We start from the raw sequence: 12,727 nt of genomic DNA, 5'->3' as shown, positions 1-12,727 counted from the left end.
AGGTACAACAGAGTCAAAAAGGGGATAATTTATCGAGGTACAAGCCTAGGATATGGGTTGCTCCTGTTGCCCCTAAGTCTACCACGCCTGCACAGTTCCTGCTAGTTCTTTCTTTTTTTTTTTTGAGATGGAGTCTCGCTCTGCCGCCCAGGCTGGAGTGCAGTGGCGCGATGGCGGCTCACTGCAAGCTCCGCCTTCCGGGTTCACGCCATTCTCCTGCCTCAGCCTCCCAAGTAGCTGGGACTACAGGCGCCCGCCACCACGCCTGGCTAATTTTTTTTGTATTTTTAGTAGAGATGGGGTTTCACCATGTTAGCCAGGATGGTCTCGATCTCCTGACCTCATGATCCACCCGCCCTGGCCTCCCAAAGTGCTGGGATTACAAGCCTGAGCTACTGCGCCCTGCCAGATCCTGCTAGTTCTTATTCCATTTGTAGAATTTCTCTGGCACTCAGCAGAGGATGATACCGTATTGCATGACAAAATGCCTTCATTTTTTTTTTTTTCCAAATATAGTTTACTTTACAACCAGGTGGTGTTCTTAGTGATGGGGATGTTGCTCAGACATTGATGTAACTTCAGCAAACACTGCAGCAGGGAACATTCTTCTCCCCTGACAGGTTTTATAGCTAACAGCATCATCAGTCCTTTTTAGCGCAGTCTCTGAAAACTTAAAAGGAGTAATTGAAGAATTCTCCATAATGGGAGGGCCTAAAACTTTCCTGCTGAGTTTATTCTTGTTCCCCTTTAGAGTTAATCCCAACTGACTATTAATTAGACTGAATATTTACCAGATAAATGCAGAACGGACAACAGTGATAGATATTTGCAGTGATCTTAGCAAGGATGTTCGCCTAGCAGGGAGAATCTTAATTTCAAAGGATTCTACATAATGTAGTAAGATTGTACTTTCAATGGTTCAGAGCAGATGTGGTATCACCTCAAACCACTAGAGGGAAAAATTCAGCTTGTTATCTTCTTAGACTTTTGGCTTGCTTTGAGTTAAATTCACCAATAATTTTAGAATTCTTTTATTTCTCATTCTGTTAGGAAAACAAGTTTAAAAATATTTATAAATTCCTGCAAGAGAAAAATAGATGCATCTGACCTGTTCCCTTTTCTCAGTCTATTATGTAAAAAAAAAACCGGGAGTAAAACAGAAAAACTATCTCAATTGTATGATTATCATATATCTAGACAGTTCTAGAAATTCAATAGAATGATGACTCTCACCTTCTGCCCTTTCTTCTGATGCAACATGGTTCAGATAGACTTCTGCTTCCAGTCAAGATAGAGTAACAAACACTAGATTTACCCTCTCAAGGAAAAAAAATTAATAAAAAATCCAAAATATATAAAACAATGGTTGTCAAGACATTGGACATCAGGCGATGAAGGACAGTGATCCTTGAGAGATGGAAAGCTGAGAGGGTGAGCTCTATGATTAATCCCAGCTAACTACCTTGAAGACGTTTATAGATGGTAGTGCAGGGAGAGGAAACCCCAGCGGAGCCCTGTGGATTGCCTGAATTGAGGAGAAGGAGCTGAGAATCAAGGAAGGAAAAAGTGGCTAGAGTTTGCACGGCAAAGTAGCTGATAGGAGATAGAGGGAGAATTCCGGAGAGCTGCAGAGGATCCCCTTGAATATTCCATAGAGGACTGGTCAATACATGCATATGAGAAAGCTGCCTGAGGTTGGGGAAATAACTACAGAAAGGCCTAGAGGCTATAATACTCAGAGCTCTCACAGTGCTTGTTCTTACCAACCAGACCAGAAAACTCACGAGGCATAGATTAGAGTACTCAGACAGGTTTGGCCTTGCTAGTGGGGAAAAATTAGCCCTACACTAAACATTGCTATGGTCCCACCTAACACATTGCAAAAGCAAGGACTGAACTAATGGAACTGCCTCTCAAAACAACGTTCAGGAATATTTATAGGAACACAAAACTATGTGGCACCCATAAGGTAAAACTGATAATGTCGGACATCTAATACAAAACTTAGCAGGCATGCAAAGAAGCAGGAAAATGTGACCCACAATTAGGAGAAAAATAAACTGATCAAAATCGACCCAGAGCTGATGTTCAAATTAGCAGATGAGGGCATTAAAACTTATTATTACTGTATTCCATATGTTCAAAGAGCTACAGGAAATATTAAATACAATGTATTTAAATAAATACACTGAGTAGAATTAATGATCAGTTAGACTTTGCGTAAGAAAAGATTAATGAACTTGAAGGCATAGCAAGAGAAACTATCCGAAATCAAACATACAGAGAAAAAAGACTAAGAACAAAAATGAACACAGTGAAAATGAACTGAAGAAAAACGTCACACAACTGAATATACATGTAATTGGAGTCCCCAAAGGAGAGAAGATAAGGTGGGGGCAGGGGCAGAAGGTGGGAACAGAAAAAATTTTGAAAAAATAATGGGCATCAAATTCCAAATTTGATGAAAATGATAAAATCACAAATCCAAGATACCCAAGGAACCCTTGGCACAAGAAACATTAAAAAAAAAAAAACTATATCAAGGTACATCTTTATCAAATTTCTCAAAACCAGTGATAAAAAGAAAAATCTTAAAAGCAGACAGAGAAATAAAACATGCTATGTGCCAAGGTACTTTAAAGTACTAAGCATTGTAAAATATTGAAAGAAAAATGTGGCAACCTATACTTTTATACCCTGTGAAGATATCTCTTCAAAACAAAGGCTAAATGAATACGTTTTTAGGCATACAAAAACTGAAAGAACTCATCACCAGCAGACCCATATATAAGAAATGTTAAGTCCTTCAAGTGGAAGGAAAATGATACCAAATGGAACTATGGATTTATACAAAGGAATGAAAAACACTGGAAATGGTAACTACATGTGTAAATATGAGTTTTTCTTATTTCTTAGTTTTCTTTAAAGAGAATTCATTGTTTAAAGAACAATAATAACAATACAGTGTGGAGTTCATGACATATGTGAATGTACAATATGTGATGACGATGACAGAACAGAGGCCAGGAAGGGAGAAATGGAAACATACTGGAAGTATAATGTAAAAACCAGTAACGTGATCTCTGGATAAGCTCCCAACTATTTGGAAACTAAAAATATTCTATAAATAACCCACAAGTCAAAGAAGCAATCAAATACTGGGATAAGAGTCTTGACATCTGGGCTCTTTTCCTAGTTCTTTGTGAAATTAAACACCAGTGAATACCATGTTAATATTTTTCGAGGTATTGGAGTGTATTTGTTTTCTATACCTGCATAACAAATTTCCACAAATTCAGTGGCTTAAAACCACACATATTTATTTTCTCACAGTTTCATGGTCAGGAGTCCAGGCATGACTTCGTTGGGTCTTCTGCTCAGGGCCTCATGAGCTGCAATCAAGGTGTTGGCTGGGGTCTCATCTGGGACTTGAGATCCTTTTCCAAGCTCATGTGATTATGGGCAGAATTCATTTCCTTGCAGCTGTGGAACTCACAGCAACTTGCTTCTTCAAGGCCAGCAAGAGAGAGCTCTGCTTCTCCTGTCTCCAACCTCTAGAGCCTCCTTTAAAGGGCTCAGGCCGGGTGCAGTGGCTCACACCTGTAATCTTAGCACTTTGGAAGGCTGAGGCAGGCAGACTGCCTGAGCTCAGGAGTTTGAGACCAGCCTGGGCAAGATGGTGAAACTCTGTCTCTACTAAAATACAAAAAATTAGCTGGGCGTGGTGGTGCGTGCCTGTAGTCCCAGCTACTACAGGAGGCTGGGGAGGCTGAGGCAAGATAATTGTTTGAACCCAGAGGGTGGAGGCTGCAGTGAGCCGGGATGACACCACTGCACTCTAGCTTGGGCAACAGAGCTAGACTCTGTCTCAAAATAAATAAATAAATAAATAAATAAAATAAAAATTAAGGGCTCACCTGATTTGGTCAGGCCCACCCAGGATAATATCTCCTTCAATGAACTCAAAAATCAACTGATGTGAAACCTTAATTATATCTGCAGAATGCCTTCCCCTTTACCATACAGTGTAACCTGTTCATGAGTGTGACATTCCATCATAATCACAGGCTCTACCCACATCCAAAGAAAAGGGATTATTCAGGGTCGTATACCAGGGGCCTGGAATTTTAGGGTCCATTTGAGAATTCCACCTGCCACAGAGAGACAGAAAAGGAGGGCAGGGGAAGGATATCATTTGTCAGTTGTTACTCACAATGTCTTCTAAGTAACTAAATATTGTTCTCCAATGCAAACAATGAGCTTTGACTGGCTTTTTAATTTCTTCCTTGAGATCAATCATAAGGTCTTGAATAACTATAAGAATAATTATGGTAATGATGACAGCTACTGCCTCTTGAATGGTTAATGTGTGCCTGGCATAAGTTCTTTACAACAAACATATAAGGTAGGTATTATTATACCCATTTTATGGATATAAAGGGAAGATCCCGAGGCTCAGAAATCCTTGAATAACTTGCTTACACAGCTAGTAACGAAGGGATCAAGAATCAGAGCCAGTTGCTGTCTGATTCTTAATTCAGTGCTAGAGAGAAAAAAATGGGAATGCAGGCAGCAAGGAACCCTGGGTTCCACGCCAAGTTCTGCTTTGTGAACGACCATTTAACTGAATTGCTTTCATTATGGATAAAAGCAACTACCTCTGGCTTTTTGGAAATGCTTCTCTCTGTTGGAAAGAACATATAGCAAAAACTGCTATATATATATATATTTTCAACTTGGCCAAAGCGTTTTCTATCGATTAGACACAAAATTCCCCATATCCATCTTCTCCTATTTCATCTTAAAGGCTAGAACCAGGCTGTACAATTGTGAGTGGCTGAATTGTGTCTTGTGGGTAAGTTTCTGATTTGAAGAGTGAGTATGCATTTGGAAACATGAAACCGAAGTGCTCAGGTGACACTTCCTAAGAGTGCACAGTAATTATCATAGGTAACTTCACCTGGCTGCTGACTGGCAGTGCTTCTATGATTTTATATATTTGAAACTTTTTTGCTGCCTGAAAGCCTAAGGCCATGGAAATGCTGCCTATCAGGTTGAACTACAGGTGTTCTCTAAACTGGGGGTCGCCAACTGTTGCTCTTGGAGACAACATGGCTTCATGACTCTAGCTGTTTGCCAGACTGAATGATGCCTAAGAAGAGACAGAAAAGTCTAGGGGAAGGGGAGTAAAGGGTTGGAGTGGGTCACCCTAAAGACAAAGGTGTGGGTGGGGTTGACATAGAGACTTTCATTAAAAAAAATGCTCTCATGCCTTTTTTGTCTCTAGTTTTTGGTTTTTTTCTTCTTCTTCTTGAAATAGAGCCTCACTCTGTCACCCAGGTTGGAGTACAGTGGCATGATCTTGGCTCACTGCAATCTCCCCCTCCCGGTTCAAGTGATTCCCTTGCCTCAGGCTCCTAAGTAACCAGGATTACAGGTGTGTGCCCCGGCTAATTGTTGCATTTTGAGTGGAGACAGGGTTTCACCATGTTGGCCAGGTTGGTCTCGAACTCCTGACCTCAAGTGATTCGCCCACCTTGGCCTTCCAAAGTGTTGGGATTACAGGCGTGAGCCACTGCACCCGGATTGTCTCTAGGTTTGTTTGGAGAGAAGCAAGTACCACAATCCTCCGGGAACATCCCGGCTGCTGTTTGAAGAGCAATAGCTCCCAGTCGGTCAGGGCTAAGTAATTAGCATAGCCACCAGGGGGCAATAATACCACAGCGATGATGAAATAGTAATAAGCTTGACTTTATTGTGTCCAAATCACCTACAAGAATAATCTTAGGTGAATGGATTTTGTGCTACTAATAGACTACTATACAATTAAGTACTAATACACTAATTACATTTCCGATTTAAAGTAACAATAATAATCAGTGTACACAGCCTGTACAGTCAGGCAGTCTTCTGTGGGGAAAATTTATCCGCTTCTGCTGTCTGCTCCCTTAGAAAGAAATCCTAGCCCCAAAAGGGAGTGTAGTGGGAATTATGGGGCAGGGAATGTAAACAGGAGCAGGGAAAGGGGAAGCTTCCGGATAAGGAAGATGAAGCCCAGGCAGGGGGCGGTGGCTCACTCCTGTAATCCCAGCACTTTAATTGGGAGGCTGAGGCAGGTGGATCACCTAAGGTCAGGAGTTCAAGACTACCCTGGCCAACACGGTGAAACTCCGTCTCTACAAAAACACAAAAATTAGCAGGGTGTGGTGGTGCATGCCTGTAATCCCAGCTACTTGGGAGGCTGAGGCAGGAGAATGGCTTGAACCCAGAAGGCAGAGGCTGCAGTGAACTGACATCTCGCCACTGCACTCCAGCCTGGGTGACAAAGCAAGACTCTGTCTCAGAAAAAAAAAAAAAGGAAGATGAAGTCATGAGGAGTGAATTCCCCAGCATCATCTTCCTGAAAACAGGAATGTAGCCCCAAGACTCTGAGTCTCAGCTGCTAGGAACTCTGCGAGATTATGAGTCTTCTCAGTGAAGAGAGGGGCATTGCCTTCTCCATGTGCCCTCGGTGTTTAACAGGGCTTATTGGGTTCCCAACATGAGTAGGCACTGTGCTAGGCCCAGGGTGTATGGGAGAAATAATAATAATAATGCAGACATGGTTCTTGCCCCCAGGAAGTCAGGATCTAGTGGGGATACAGAAAATAAGTTAATTTTCAGACAAACATCTAATCACAAATCATATTAGATGATATAAAGGAAAGTCAAGTTACTACGAGATCATATAACAGAGGGGAGGACACTTAACCTGAAGCTTGAGGGAAGAGAGACACAAACAAACAAAAAAACAAATGGGAAAGAGTGTTGTAAGTTGACCTTAAGGTATACTGGATTATATATAAAGAGGCTGGTGTCATTTGATGTAAGGTATCCTCTAGCCCACGTAAAGGATTTGGGATTTTTATCCTAATTGCAATAATAAGTTTTGAAGGGTTTTATATGGATGATTGACATGGATCCAATTATATTTTTGTGAGATCATTCTGGCTTTCATCTGGGAAAAAAATTGGAGGCAACAAGAGTTAAAGCAGGGGGAATGATTAGGAGTCATTGGGTGATAATGAATGCTTGGTAGTGAGCATAGAGAGAGGTGTACAGATTTCAGATGCCTTTTAGTGAGACTCAGTAAGACTCGCTATTGTGCTGGATGTTGAGGGAGATGTCAAGGAAGACCTCAGCAGATATTTGGTATATGTCAGGGTGGATGTGGGTGACATTTATGGAATTGGGAAAGGCAGATCAAGGGTTCAGTTTTAGGCATAATAATTTTGGATGCCAAGAGACATCCATAGGGGTTATAAGGCTGGAGCTCAGGAGGAAGGTATAGGCTAGAGATTCAATGTTAAGGATCATCAGCACAAAGCCCTTAGAATGGACGAGATTGCCTGGAAAAACACCATAGAAAGAGAAGAAGAGAGGGCCAGCTACTCGGGAGACTGAGGCAGGAGAACTGCTTGAACCTGGGAGGTCAAGAAGGGAACGGAGACATGCAAAGGTGAAGGAGCTGCCTGATGTGTAAAAGAAAAACTAGGAGAATGTGGTTTCATGGAAGCCAAGAACAGATCTTTCACAAAGGAGGAGTCGTCGTCTGTGTCAAAAGTTGCTGAGTGATTATCTAAGATAAGGCCTGGAAAGGAGAATTGAATAAAGCAATGTAGAAGCCATTGGTTACCTTCCCAAGAGCACTTTCAGTTATGTGGTGGAAGTGGGAGCCAGATGAGAGGGTTCGAAGAGGAAATAGGCACACAGTACTCAAAAATAAATCACAGGTGGATTCAGGACTTATTTACAAATAAATGGAAGAATGTTTTCATGATTTTAGAGTAAGAAACAACTTCTGAATACATAAGAAAAGGACAAATCATAAAGCTAAGACTGATGAATTTGCCTACTTTTATATTAAGAATTTTGGTTTCTATTCAGTAGCACAATAGGGTGACTATAGTTAACAATAATTTGGCTGGGTGTGGTGACTCGTGTGTAATCTCAGCACTTTGGGAGGCCGAGGTGGGCAGATCACTTGAGGTCAGGAGTTCGAGACCAGCCTGGCCCACCTGGGGAAACCTCATCTCTACAAAAACTGCAAAAATTACCTGGGCATGGTGGCATGCACCTGTAGTCCCAGCTACTTGGGAGACTGAGGCAGGAGGATCACTTGAGCCCAGGAGGTGGTGGTTGCAGTGAGCTGAGATCATGCTACTGCACTCCAGCCTGGATGATAGAGTGAGACCCTGTCTCAAAATAATAATAATAATAACTTCTCTATATTTAAAAATAACTAAAAGAGTAAAATTGGAATATTCCTAACACAAAGAAATGAAAAATGTTTGAGGAGATAGATACCCCAATTACTTTGATTTGATCCTTACATGTCGTACGCCTGCATCAAAATATCACATGTACCCCATAAATATATACAACTATTATGTACCCATAGTAATTAAAAATTTAAAAATAAAATTTTAAAGAAAGAATTTCTGTTTTATTAAGAAAGTGAAACACACAAGTTGATAATATGTATATTGGTGATCCTGCTATTCTACATCTCAGGATGGAAAGAAAATCTTGCCTGTATTCCTTGGAGACATGTATAAGAATGTTCATAGTAAATTGCTTAGAATGGCAAAAACGTAGAAAGAGTTCAAGTGACCAATCTTGAGAATTGATATGTAAATTATGGTATAATTATTGAACCAAATGTTACACAACAACACAACATGTAATTAAAGTAAATGAACCACATGGCTGCCTCTTACATATATAACATTGAACAAAAAATTCAATGTGCAGAAGATTACATGCTGTGTGTTCAGTTTCATAGAGTCCAAGAATATTATTTTAAAATATGACCATAAATATCCAAAGAAAAAGCTAAAAAAATGGAAAGTATTTGCCCTTGGTCAGCAGACTTGGACTTAGAGAGTAAGTAAGGGGACTATATTTTCAATAAATACTTTGTAGTAATATTTGAATTTTAAAAAATATATACATGGATTTTTAAAATACAAATGTGTGTATATATATGTATATATATATGTGTGTGTATATATATATTTTGATTGTTTGAGGCAGGGTCTCACTGTTGCCCAGACTGGAGTGCAGTCACAGCTCACTGCAGACTCAAACTCCTGGGCTCAAGTTATCCTGCCTCAGACTTCCTTGTAGCTGGGATTATTGGTATGTACCACCACACTCGGCTAATTGTTAATGTTTTTGTAGAGATGGGGTCTTACTCTGTTGCCCAGGCTGGTCTTGAACTCAGCCTCAAGTGATCCTCCTCCTCAGCCTCCCAAAGTGCTGGGATTACAGGCGTGAGCCACTGTGCTTGGCCAGAAATAATTTTAAAAGTGAAGGGAGGTGAGGAAATGGAGGCTACATGAGGGACAGCTCTGAACAACTTTTAAAAATTTTAGATGACAATAATGAATTTTAAACATTTTTATTTAGAAACCAAGAATACATATAAAAGGGATTCGACCACAAAGGTCAAATAGATTTTTACAGTAAATCAGAATATTTTCAATGGGGGATGTTCTGATGACAAGAGGTGGTTCCAGGATCTCCCCCAAATTCCTGGGCACGCAACCTGTTTGCTCCTTTTTGCAGAGAGGGATACCCATGTAACAAAGTTTGGGAACTAATGACTTAGGCTATGGTGGGTGTGAGACTCACAAAGAAACCAAGCAGAGAATAGGAACCACATTTTTGGACTCCAAAGCATGTGATTTTTCTACCTTCCCACATAACATCTAACTCTTAAAGATTGCTCATTTCTGTGTTAGAATGTTCTATTAAAGCTACACTGTAAATGGTGTATACAATAATCAGGTATTTATTTTATCTAACAGACAGTGGTGAATATGGCTCTGGAATTCTGACTATAAATAGAATTTTATTAAAGCCCGTGGCAATCTCTGCTCACCATTTGGCTGGTGGACTACTCCACTATTTTAGTCCTTTCTTTTGGTAAAATGCAGAGCTGTACAAATTGGACTGAAAATTGTACTAATTCTGGATTCTGTTTAGGGAAATACATTTGCATCTATATCATCCTTTCTGTTTGACAGATGAGTAAAAGGAGTCACAGAGGTGTTGCTTGCTCGAGATCCTAAAACTCACAAGCAGAAGCTGCTAGTTTCCTATTCTGTCAGAGTAAATGGTGCTACTATTTTTGGTTCAGTGTTCTTTTCCATTTCTGGTTATCGTGATCAGAGAGAGACAAATTCTACTTTGTTTCTAAGATACTCTCTGATCTCTTTCAGGCAACTCGCAAGCCACATATTGTCACAGGAACTCCCACATAGTAGGTTCCTTTGGTGGTGGTGGCAGGTGGGGGGATTATATGATAAGGCCTCATGTAACAAAATAAATATAAAATATTACTCCAGACTCTGTGCGAGAAAATACAATGAAATCTGTGGACTTAACCCTTCTTTAATAACTTGTCAAAATCTGTTATCTCCTCAATGCTCTGCCCTTTGAAAAGAACCAGAGGGGAACGAATCTCATGGTAATGAGTAACATTCATTGAAAAAGCATTTAAAGGGTGTTTAAAGGGATAAAGATTATCTGAAGCATTTAGAAAAAACTAAAAATTCCATCTATATGCTAAAAAGGGTAATATGAAAATAGAGTCTAATAACAAAGTAGTAATCAGATTAGGGAGGAATTTGCCATTGACAGGAAATAAGAGACTTGGAGCTGGTGCTATTGCCATCCTAGGAAGGGGTTGGGTTTCATGGGTACAAAGGAGGTGCACGAAACCCCTGCAGTGACTCAGAAGACAAAAAGCAATTTGGGAGACAGTTATAGATAGATCCAGAGTTTTACACTGTATTTTTCAACTGAAGGGGAGTATTTTATAATGCAGGGAATATGCGTAGAATGTTACCAATTTACTCTTCTCCGCATCACCTACCACTGATCTGTTACTAACTATCCCTAAGTGCGAATAAAAGAAAATGAGCAATAACAGGATCTTCAGAATAGGATCTATCTTCACTTTATAAGTGCTTGAATTCAGCATGCTCTTTTATGCATCCCCATCTTCATCCAGCCGTCTCCTCTGCCGCCAACGTCCATCCTTTAACCTTCTCCAACTGGCCGACTCTTATTTGTCTTGCAAAAGTCAGCCATGACACTTTCTCCCTGAAACTTTCTTGAATAGTCAGGCTTTTCCTGTCAGTGCCTTTTTTTTTTTTTTTTTTTGGCACATTTTGTCCTATTTTCAGGGTCACTGTATTGCCATTGATCATGTAAGTGTCTGAGTGTTCCCTAGACTGTGAACCCCTTGAGGGCAGGGGCTGTTCTTCATCTATTTTCCCAGAGCCTCCACCCAAACATGTTTCAATATTAATATCTGCCAGTGGAGTCAACAGTGTCTGGAAGAGGAGGACTCAGGACATGCCTTTGTGGATGTGCCAAGGATTTACAAACACACCCTGGTCAACCTCGTCATGAAAATTTAAGTAAGCAAAAGATTTCCCAGCTTGTGCTGATACCTTACCAATTTTGAGAACACCCTCATTGTGGTTCATTGCATTTCAGCATAGACAAAAGACCTTAGAAACTGGGATAATTTGTTGCCAGGAAATTTTATTTCAATGAAAAGAAATGAGTCCAGAATCTCTAAGGTACTGTCCTGTATTGCAACCCTTCCTACACTGTTACCCCACTTTGCATCCATCCTTGCTGCTCCACTTCCTCATCTCTCCTCACACCATTGTTATCCTTTCTTCTGTTGTTCAACTCTCTCCAGCCATGGCCTCCACAGTAGGCTCTGGAATCACTGTTGGGGTCTCTAGATAGTCAAGGTGGCTTCCTTACCCTTGCTGGTACTCCAGTGAAATTGTCGTCTGTGGACACTTCCTGCACAGTACCTTTTGCAACATTTCTATCTGGGAGAGACTTTTGCTGTCTCTTCCTTTGATTGGCGATGCCAAGCAGTTGCACAGTATCCCAGTGGTGCACTGGGAGATTGTATTATAGCTTGGAGGTTAAGTGTAAGGTCTCCAGTTAGACTGTCTTTATTTAAATCTACTACTTCCGTTCACTAGCTGTGATACCTTGGATAAGCTAATTGTCTTAGATAGAGTTGCTATCTAAGTGGCTTGAACTTAGCTGCTACCTAAGTGGGTGGCTTGAACAATAGATATTTATTTACCACAGTTCTGGCATCTGGAAGTCCAATATCAAGGTGCCAGTTGATTTAGTTCCTGGTGAGAGATCTCTTTCTGGCTTGTGGACAGCTGTCCTGTCAATGTATCCTCACATGGCAGACAGAGATCATCTGTCTTGTGTCTCTTCTTCTTCTTTTTTTTTTAAGTTATACTTTAAGTTCTGGGATACATGTGCAGAACATGCAGGTTTGTTACATAGGTATGCATGTGCCATGGTGGTTTGCTGCACCCATCAACCCGTCATCTACATTAGGTATTTCTCCTAATGCTATCCCTCCCCTTGCCCCCCCACCCCTCAACACGCCCCAGTGTGTGACGTTCCCCTCCCTGTGTCCACATGTTCTTGTTGTTCAGCTCCCGCTTATGAGGGAGAACATGCGGTGTTTGGTTTTCTGTTCTTGTGTTAGTTTGCTGAGAATGATGGTTTCCAGCCTCATCCATGTCGCTGCAAAGGACATGAACTCATTATTTTTTATGGCTGCATAGTTTTCCATGGTGTATATGTGCCACATTTTCTTTATCCAGTCTATCACTAATTAGCATTT

The sequence above is a fragment of the Pan paniscus genome, chromosome 5, assembly GCF_029289425.2.
Source record: "Pan paniscus chromosome 5, NHGRI_mPanPan1-v2.0_pri, whole genome shotgun sequence".
Classification (NCBI taxonomy): domain Eukaryota; kingdom Metazoa; phylum Chordata; class Mammalia; order Primates; family Hominidae; genus Pan; species Pan paniscus.
Note: the sequence above shows the minus strand (reverse complement) of the source record.